Source organism: Leopardus geoffroyi, chromosome A1, assembly GCF_018350155.1.
Source record: "Leopardus geoffroyi isolate Oge1 chromosome A1, O.geoffroyi_Oge1_pat1.0, whole genome shotgun sequence".
Taxonomy (NCBI): Eukaryota; Metazoa; Chordata; class Mammalia; order Carnivora; family Felidae; genus Leopardus; species Leopardus geoffroyi.
Window position 1 is genome coordinate 143,862,522 of NC_059326.1, and position 10,015 is coordinate 143,872,536.

General features: G+C 42.9%; 1 long non-coding RNA gene and 1 pseudogene across 1 annotated transcript; both read right to left on the bottom strand.

Annotated features, from left to right (window-relative positions):
* Nucleotides 1–294: 294 nt before the first annotated feature.
* On the bottom strand, nt 295–8,191 carry LOC123602958. Its single transcript, XR_006714653.1, has 3 exons — nt 7,634–8,191; nt 5,623–5,712; nt 295–340 (listed from the first exon to the last, which is right to left on the bottom strand). It is a non-coding gene; the product is annotated as an uncharacterized LOC123602958 (long non-coding RNA).
* Nucleotides 8,192–8,602: 411 nt separating this feature from the next.
* Nucleotides 8,603–9,603, bottom strand: LOC123580339 (annotated as a pseudogene).
* Between the last annotated feature and the right edge of the window lie 412 nt (nt 9,604–10,015).

The window sequence follows — 10,015 nt, forward strand, 5'->3', positions numbered from 1 at the left end:
TGGCTTTTGCTCAGGTAATGATCTCATGGTTCATGAGTTCCAGCCCCACATTGGCAAAGAGCCTGCTTGGGATTCTCGGTCTCCCTCTCTTTCTGCCCCTCCCTATGCACGTACTCTCTCCTTTCTCTCAAAAATAAATAAACTTAAAAGAAAAAAAAAGATTGGGGCACCTGAGTGGCTCAGTTCGTTGAGCATTCGACTTCGGCTCAGGTCATGATCTTGTGGTCCATGAGTTCGAGCCCCACATCAGGCTCTGTGTTGACAGTTCAGAGACTGGAGCCTGCTTCAGATTCTGTGTCTCCCTCTCTCTCTTCCCCTCTCCGGCTCATGCTCTGTCTCTCTCAAAAATAAACAAACATTTAAAAAATAAATAAAAAAGATTGATGGTGTTTAAGGGCACAAGCTTGCAACAAGTAGTAAATAAGTCATAGAGATCTAAAGTCTATACAGTATAATGAATGTAGATGATATTGTACAATATTGTACTACGATCAAACTTACTATGAGACTAAAACTTAATTATCCCAACTGCTAAAAAGAAAGAATAATTATATAACATGATAGAGGGGTTAAATATTGCTACAATGGCAATTATATTACAATATATAGATGTGTCAAACTAATAAGTTGTATGCCTTAAATTTGCACATTACATGTCAAATATATTCAATATTTTAAATGTGGAAAAGTGGAGAAAGTTGTGAGAATGAGGAAACACTTGAAAAAGGCTAGCCAGATGCCTGCGACAAACTATAGCAATGGCCTAGCTGGTGTGGTGCCCTCTCCCCCAAATTGAAACCTGGGAGTTTTTAATATTTATATTCAACTCTAGTGCAGAAACTCAAATTTCTATGAGAGTTCCATCCATGTTAGCAAGGTCTTCATTTGAATCTTATTAACGGTCCTTTCCCCCCCTTCCTCTCCCTTTCTCTCAAAAATAAACAAACATAGGGGCACCTCGGTGGCTCAAATGAGCATCCAACTCTTGATTTTGGCTCAGGTCATGATCTCACAGTTTGTGGGTTTAAGCCCCACATCAGGCTCCATACTGACAGTTCAGAGTCTGCTTGGGATTCTCTCTCTCTCCTTCTCTCTGCTCCTCCCCAGTCACATTCTCTCTTTCTTTTTTTTTTTTTTTTAATGTTTATTTATTATTGAGAGACAGAGCACAACAGAGCATGAGCATGGGAAGGGCAGAGAAAGGAGGAGACACAGAATCCCAAGCAGGCTCCAGGCTCCGAACTGTCAGCACAGAGCCTGCCGCGGGGCTTGAACCCACCAACTGAGAGACCATGACCTGAGCCGAAGTCGGACACCTGACTGAGCCACCCAGGCGCCCCATCCCTCTCTAAATAAATAAATAAATAAATAAATAAATAAATAAATAAACTTTAAAAAAAATAAGTAAAATAAATAAAAATTTTTTAAAAACAGAATAATTGCCTTATAGAAATAAACAAACATAAAACAAGAATAATCTTATTAATACCTCTAAGAGTGTGAGCAGCCCTCACTCACTCACGATTTCATTCTATTGTCTGTCTTCCTCCTGACTGTTCACTGAGATCAAGGGTCCTGAGGAAATGGGAGGAGTGACGGAAAAATGAGAATGTCACTGTGGGGAAAGACCATTCCAGGGTAGACACCCACAAGATGAGGGAAGAGTTTGGAGGGCAAGAGGAGGGCCCTGGGCCATGAGAAGAAGCCCCAGGGCCATGGGAGGAGGGGCTGAGAGGGAAGTAGAGCACCCCCAAAAAAGGAAGCTTTTGCTTCTCTCTTCCCAGGTTATTACTCCCATATCTCAGAATTATCATGGGAGGTTATCCTTAGCTTAATTTTAATTCTGGGCTATAGAGTCAAAGAAAATGAGAAAGATGCAACATCTAGTCACCCATTATTGAAGTATCTGTAAAGCATTTTTTTAATGACCCAGACTAGGAAGATAACTCAGAGTATATTCAAGGGACAGAAAAGAATCTGGTCTAAAAAAAACTTGAGAACCAAGTCATTTATATGAACCTACAAAAGTGGGATATGAGGTGCCCTTGTTTGAGGGCACACAGTCCACTGAGAAGTTTACCCTAAATTTCTTGAGACAGTATAGTTTCCTTAATCGGTAAGGATTTTTAATTCCTAAAAACACTTAGAATTAAGTATAGAGATACTAAACCTACTGTCCTAATATTTTTGTGTAGTGTTTAGGAATTATTTTTGAATATGTGGTATTTAAAGTACTTGAAGGGTGCCTGGCTGGCTCAGTCAGAAGAGCACATGACTCTTGATCTCAAGGTGAGTTTAAGCCCCACGAGTGTAGAGATTAGTTAAATAAACTTTAAAAAATAAAATACAAATAAATTACTTGAAATATTTTAAATAATTTGGCATATTAGAGAATCTAATAAATTGAACTTGTGATTCAATTAAAAATATATCATTCTGGGGCATCTTAGTGGCTCAGTCAGTTAAGCATCCAACTCTTGGTTTCAGCTCAGGTCATGATCTGCCAGTTTGTAGGTTCAAGCCCATGTCGAGCTCCACTTGTAGGGTCCTGCACTGAAAGCACTGAGCCTGCTTAGGATTCTCTCTCTCTCTGCCACTCCCCCACTTTTGCACTTGTGCATGTGCACATGTGCTATCTATTAAAATAAAGATACTTTAAAAAACACACATTTGAAGCTTCCTCATTTAGGCATGTTTTTAAGTTCCCACTCACAACTAGAGTTTCCATGCTTAGAAACACATTTTCTGAAATTCAAAAGTCTTTTTTCCTCACTTATTTGTTCATTTGAAAGCAAAATTGAGCTTCCTATGTTCTCTGCACTCTACTAGGCACCTGGGATGCAAAGATACCAGACTCCTCTTCCCTCAAGGGCTAAGAACTCCAGAGTCCTAATAATTTACTAGCCTCTAATGTAGTCGCTCCCAAACCTTTGGCTTTCTTTTGAAATTTCAAAATAAATTTCAGAGGATGATAAAGGATTGCTGATTTCTTACTTTGCCCAGTTAATTCTCTTGACAAAAACAAACACCTGCTAAGTCTCACTGTTATTTTAGAAAAAGAGCATTTTGGGGAACTGGGTGATTCAGTCCATTGAGTGCCCACCTCTTGATTTTGGCTCAGGTTATGATCCCTGGGCCATGAGATTGAGCCCCACATTGGGCTTCATGCTGAGTGTGGAGCCTGATTAAGATTCTCTCTGTCCCTCTCCCTGGCTCTCACTCTCTAAAATAAAGGAATGGGATGGGATGGGATACAATGCAATGAGATTCAATGGGATGGAATCAAATGGACCACAATGCAACACAATGCAACATAAATAAAATATAATAAAATAAAATATAAAATATAAAATAAAATAAAATGGTAAAGGTAAAGGTAAAGCATATTCCCAGTCTCAGAAAGGTTGTTCTCATTAAAATTGCAGATAAAAATCAGTTGGGGAGGGGTGCCTAGGTGGCTCAGTCAGTTAAGCATTTGACTTTGTCTCAGGTCATGATCTCACAGTTTCATGAGTTCGAGCCTTGTTTCAGGTGAGCTCAAGCCCCACTTCAAGTGAACCCTGCTTCTCTCTCTCTCTCTGCCCCTCATGGGATATTCTCTCCCTCTCTCTCTCTCTCTCTCTCTGCCCCTTGCTCACTTGTGCCCTCTCTGTCTCTCTCTAAAAAAAAAAAAAAAAAAAAAATCAGCTGGGGAAACTTAAAAAATAAATCTATGCCCTGCCCCCAACCAATTAAATTAGAATATCTGTGGATTTGACCACAGCATCCATTATTTTTTTTAACGTTTATTTATTTTTGAGACAGAGAGAGACAGAGCAGGAACAGGGGAGGGGCAGAGAGAGAGGGAGACACAGAATCTGAAACAGGCTCCAGGCTCTGAGCTGTCAGCACAGAGCCCGATGCGGGGCTCGAACTCACGGACCGTGAGATCATGACCTGAGCTGAAGTTGGACGCTTAACCGACCAAGCCACCCAGGTGCCCCTACATCCATTATTTTTAGAAAAGCTTTCAGGGTTGGGGCACCTGGGTAGCTCAGTCGGTTAAATATCCAACTCTTGATCTAGGCTCAGGTCATGGTCTTGTGGGTTCCTGGAACAGAGCACTGTGTGGGGCTCCATGCCAGCAGTGCAGAGCCTGCTTAGGATTCTCTCTCCTTCTCTCTCTGCCCCTCCCCTCCTGCTTTCACTCTCTCAAAATAAAAATATAAACATTTTTATTTATATATATAATATATATAATGTATTACATATTATATATACATATGTACATATAGTTGTGTATTTGACTTTAGACTTCTGATTTTAAGTTAAAAGGTATGGAAGAATTTGGTTGACTATATAAATAAGAGTGAAGTGATTAAGATAAATTAAATCCACAATAGTTATAAGTTTGTTATATTTACAAGAGTTACTTGAGTACCTAGGTAGTTTTTGCCGGACAAATGATACAAAAATTAATTTTATAAATGAAATTTAAACATATTAAGTTTGGGGGAATCTAGGTGGCTCAGTCAGTTAAGCATCTGACTCAATTTCAGCTCAGGTCATGATTTCATTGTTCGTGGGATCAAGTCTCACATCGAGCTCTGTAGTGACAGCACAAAGCCTGCTTGGGAGTCTCTCTCTCTCTCTAAGTAAATAGACATTTAAAAATAAACATATTAAGTTTATTTTAGTAATTTATATTATACATTAATATAGTATTTTAGATGCTATAAATTAATATATTCAACTTATAAATGCAATTTAAAATTTAAGTTTGCAAATGAGACTAAACATTAATCAAAAGCTTAAAAGTGATGATAAATTGTTCTAGAGTACATTTATAAGTACATTTATAGTGCATTTATAATACATTTATAAATACATTTGTATATTTATGGAGTATAGAAGTGTAAGAAAATTTTTAAGTTGAACTTATAAACTTAAGGTTTTGCAATTTGTATCTTTAATTAATCAAATACTAATTTTAAAAACCTTAGGCACCTGGCTGGCTCATTGGATTGAGCATCTGACTCTTGACTTTGGCTCAGGTCATGACCTCTCAGTTTGTGAGAGGGAACCCCATGGTGTCAGCGCATGGTGACAGTAGGATCTGACAATGCAGAGCCTACTTGGGATTCTCTCTCTCCCTCTGTCCTTCCCCCTCCCTCTCTCTCTCTTTCAAAATAAGTAAATAAATTTTTTTAAAAAACATAAAAGCCATTAATAGCTTTCTATGTACAAAAACTGCCCTCATAAGCAAAAAATAAAACCAACAAAATACAGTCCAGTGCTAGCCTGGGGAAATACATCCTCAACTCCAAATAAGGAGTGACAGTTGTTCTAGAGCACAGCGCATTTCTACAATGGGGACCATCACTGCACAGAGGGGAAAAGAGCCTTGGTACCGCTCCCTATGGCTCCCCAGGCATCACCAGGCAGCTGCTACAGCATCTCAATGGCCTGGGTGATGTTGCTCTCAGCAATCAAACCCTCATTTGTTGGCCATTTGGTCCAAAGAACATTTCATGCTGGACTTGGGGCCTCAGGTAGGGATGTGGCAAGAAGCACCCCTCTTTTGTCGTCCTCCTGCCACCCCCCCATGTTAAACCTTAAAAAGAAGGTTTAACACCTACTTACCTGGAGGGTTGGGGGTGAATGAGACCTGCAGAATTAAAGCTTCCTTCTCTGGCTAGATGCCCCAGAAGTAACAGTGGCCTCTTCCTGAGCCTGTTGTAAAACAATGACAATTATTTTCCTCATATCACTTGCCTCCTCAGCCATGTAGTAGACATGAATCAGCCCTTGAACTCAGGTTTTTGATAAAAAACACTTTAATTCCCAAATTTCAACTTGTTTTCATTTTGAAAACTCATTCTCCCAGACTCCAGACAAGTACTACTTGAGTCTTGCTTGGGGTTTCCACTCTTATCTCAGAATCACCCTAGGATGCCTTCTCAGTACCAAAGTGTTAGGGACTGGGGAGTGGCTGTCCACACAGATTCCTCCTAACACAACCATGGTCAGCACTCACCACCACCCCCATTCTCAGAGGCCATAAAACGACAGAAGGGCCTCCAAATCTGAATGAACCCCTGGAGCCATTTCTTTACTGGCCCTCACCTGGAGGGCTGCAGGAAGCCCCTCTTCTCCCTCTCTCTCTAGCATGGGACAATCTGTCCCTAATCTGAGAAGGAAAGCCTTATCTCTGCCCGCCTTCCTTGCTTTTGGCAAAGAAATTCTGTCTGTTCCCAGTCTTCCTTTACTTATGGCCCCTAAGTTCCCCTAAAGGCTTAGCTTGCAGGCCGGCTCTGACTCACACATGCCACATCCCCTCTGAGGTAATAAGCTCAGAGTCCACCCTCTGAATGGAGAATTGGGGAATAGGGAAATATCAAAGGGAGATGGGCTCAGTGTCTTCTGGTGCTACCCCACCACATTCTGAATGAGCCCAAATGATGATGACCTAAGGTGTAGTATAGGATCCTCTTTGGGTTTCTGGAGCCTACAAAAAAAAAAAAAAAAAAAAAAAAAGCCACCAGGAATATTGTTTGGAAAAGGCATACTTACAGAATGAAATTGCAGGTGCTCAAGAGGCAGAAGGGTGTGATGGCAGAGGAAGAAGAGAAAGGGATTCCCCAAGGCTGGGAGAGCAGAGGCATGGTGGAGTCTGGAGTGGACTTGTCTGCTCCACGCCTAAATGGTTTGAGAAATGGAGAGGAGCCTCTGATGGGAGTACCTGGTCATGACTGTGGTCTGGACACTTAGCCTGCACCCTGGAGCAGAGATGAGGGCTCTAGATGGCCAAGCTTACAGCAGCAGGCAGGCTGATCTCGAGGAGCACCAATGCAGCCCTCCTAAAGGAAGCACCACCTCCTCCCCCCAGTATGCCCAGAGAACCTATAGAATGGGGCTGAGGAAGGAGGCCCAGTAAGGACTGACATTGCAGGCTGGCTAGGTGAGAGGGCAGGGGGACAGAGTGAGAGCAGGGAGCAGGGCTCTGCTCAGCTCTGACAGGGGGGAGCTGACCAAAGAAAAGTTGAAGAGCAGAGGCCACAGGGACCTACGCTCAGGGAAGAGAAGGGGGCCATACGGAGAGCCAGACAACCTCCAGGCCCCACTCCCAACTCCAGAAGGTGTTTCTGGCGACACTCTCCATCCAACCTCCAGTCACCAGAGGCAGAAACAGGAAGCCTTGGACCCACATGCAGAAATGGGGAGCCCGCCAAGCATATTCACTATTCTAAAACTCCTGCACATGTGTTGTTTCTATAAGAAGAAATGGAATAAACATTAAGAAAGTACCAAAGAAACCAATGAGCCATTAAAACTGATTCAGCAGCATGGGGCGCCTGGGTGGCTCAGCTGGCTAAGCATCTGACTTCATTCAGCTTAGGTTATGATCTCACGGCTTGTGGGTTTGAGCCCTGCATCCATCTCTGTGCTGACTGTGGAGGAGTGTGCTTCAGATTCTGTGTCTCCCTCTCTCTGCCCCTCCCCTGCTTGTGCTCTCTCTCTCTCAAAAAAAAATAAACATTGTTTTAAATAAATAAATAGATTCAGCAGAATATTACCTAAGAGAAGTATGGGTGATTAAATGACATAAAGGGAAAAAGATAAAACGAAAATCAAACAAACAACTTGACCTTACCTCCCAACTCACATCACCAAGGCTGGACCCCAATGCAGTTTCTTCAGCCACTATTTGCTGGACCTGGATTATTCAGTTCCTACTGTTTGGATTTGTTCCTAAAATGAAAAGATGCCTATGTTTAGACCAGGCCACGTCCTCCACCTAGAAATTCTACAAACAGCTCCTGAGAAGTGCTCCACGTGGGTGGAGCACCCTCAAGGGGCAGCTCCTGAAGTCACAGCTTTGGTTCAAAGTACCCTGAAGAAAGGATTCACTTCAAACCCTTATCCAAGCTATGATCTAGCACACATGTCTCCCCTTCACTAAGGTTACCTTACTAAGTAATATCAGGTTTATACATTATAAAACACAATAAGTAATCACTGTGAGGCCCATACATCTCTGCAAAAAAGAGTTGTCCAACTATATGAGCATCTCTTTCCACATTTGGGGGGAGGGTTCTTCTAAATAGCTGTTCATTAATTGCTTATTTTATAGCACCCACTAGAAAAAAACAGTAGCAGATATCTCAAGTCTAAAAAAAACTTATGGAAGTAAGTTTTTCATTGAAAGTGTTCTCCAGCGGCACCTGGGTGGCTCAGTCGGTTGAGTGTCCGACTTCGGCTCAGGTCATGATCTCGCGGTCCCGGGAGTTCCAGCCCCGCGTCGGGCTCTGTGCTGACAGCTCAGAGCCTGGAGCCTGTTTCAGATTCTGTGTCTCCCTCTCTCTCTGACCCTCCCTCATTCATGCTTTGTCTCTCTCTGTCTCAAAAATAAATAAACGTTAAAAAAAAATTTTTTTTTTTAAGAAGAAAGTGTTCTCCATTAGGGGCACCTGGGTGGCTCAGTGGGTTAAGCGTGGGACTCTTGATTTCAGCGCAGGTCAGGATCTCATGGTTCCTGAGATGGAGCCCCCTCCGCCCTGGGCTCTGTGCTGACAGTAGGGAGCCTGCTTGGGATTCTCTCTCTCCCTCTCTCTGCCCCTTCACTGCTTGTGTACTCTCTCTCTCTCAAAACAAACATAAAAGAGAAAAGAAAAGAAAAGAAAAGACAAAAGAAAAAAGAAAAAGGTGTTCTGTTATCTTCACAAGAAGCCCTTTTTTTGTTGTTTGATTTTTGTTGTTTTGTTTTCCCGTTGAATTCATTTGGGCAGAACTGGAGCCAGGGAGGCTCGGCATCTAAAAGAGAGTGTTCGGCCTCTTGGTGATGAAATGCGGGTTGTGCTGGTGACGCAGGACCCGGTGGGGCAGTGGGAACTTGATTCTTGGAGTCATGGAACTGTCTGACTGCTGCTCGGCGGCACGTGCTGGCTGCAATCTCGTCCACCTTCATGATCTGGATCCAGCGGTCCAGGGAGCGGTGCAAGGTGCCCATGTCTCGGTCGCACTGGGTGACGGCGCCCTCGTCGTCAGGTCCCTATACGCCCCGCACATGTTGTGGGTACCACTGCGGGAGACGTAGCGCAGCCAGATGCTGAAGTTCTTCACCCACAAGGGGAATTTCTCAAACACCTGTCCACAGTAGACAATTTCCCCTGAAGCCTTCTTCATCTTCAGACACAAAGTACCAGAAGCGGGACTTGATGATGACATGATTAGGTGCAAATACTCGCAGGAGATACAACAGCGGAGTGCGGCATTTCGGGGTGGGCAGGCAGCGCTCCACTACCTTGTACCCCGAAGTGTGCCATCATGGCGCACTGTCCGCTCTCAACCGCCACCCAAGAGAGGACCGCTCCCACCAGACTTCTGAGGACCAGCGGTTGAAAACGAACGTCTCAAAAGTCCCTTCGAGCTCTGTGGTTTCTGTGAGCTGCTGGAGGATGAGTAGTATGCAATATTCTTATCTGTACCCTACCCTCAGCCCCTGAATAAAGTATTTGTTGAACTGGAAAAGCCAGTTGCCTCCATTAAGCCAAGAGCAGGAGGCTTCAAACTCTTGTCTTTCTCCACTGAATCCACGAGGGGGCGGCAATCCTCCAAAAACATGCCTATTCTGAGCAGGCTGCCCTTTTCTAGCTAAAAAACAACACCTGAAGTTCATTAAAAATCAAACAACTACCATTTATTACTTATTTTACTCCTAGTAACAACATTGCTAATAGTTCAGTGCTTAAGAACTCATTACCAAAACATTAAATTAAACAAAAACCAGCAACCACACATGAAACAAATGATATTTCAATTATTACAGATGAGGCTGTGAATGAACACAGAAGCCTCATTTTTTTTTTCTCTTTTTCTGGAATTGCCTAGAGAAGACCTTCCTTGTCCCTCAGCCTAAATTCACATGCCGGTCTTCTCTGTGAGCCAAGCAAAGAGCCATTCATCCATCCATTCATCATTCATTCACTCACTCACACATCAAACTAACACCTACTGAGCAACTGCTGTGTGCTAG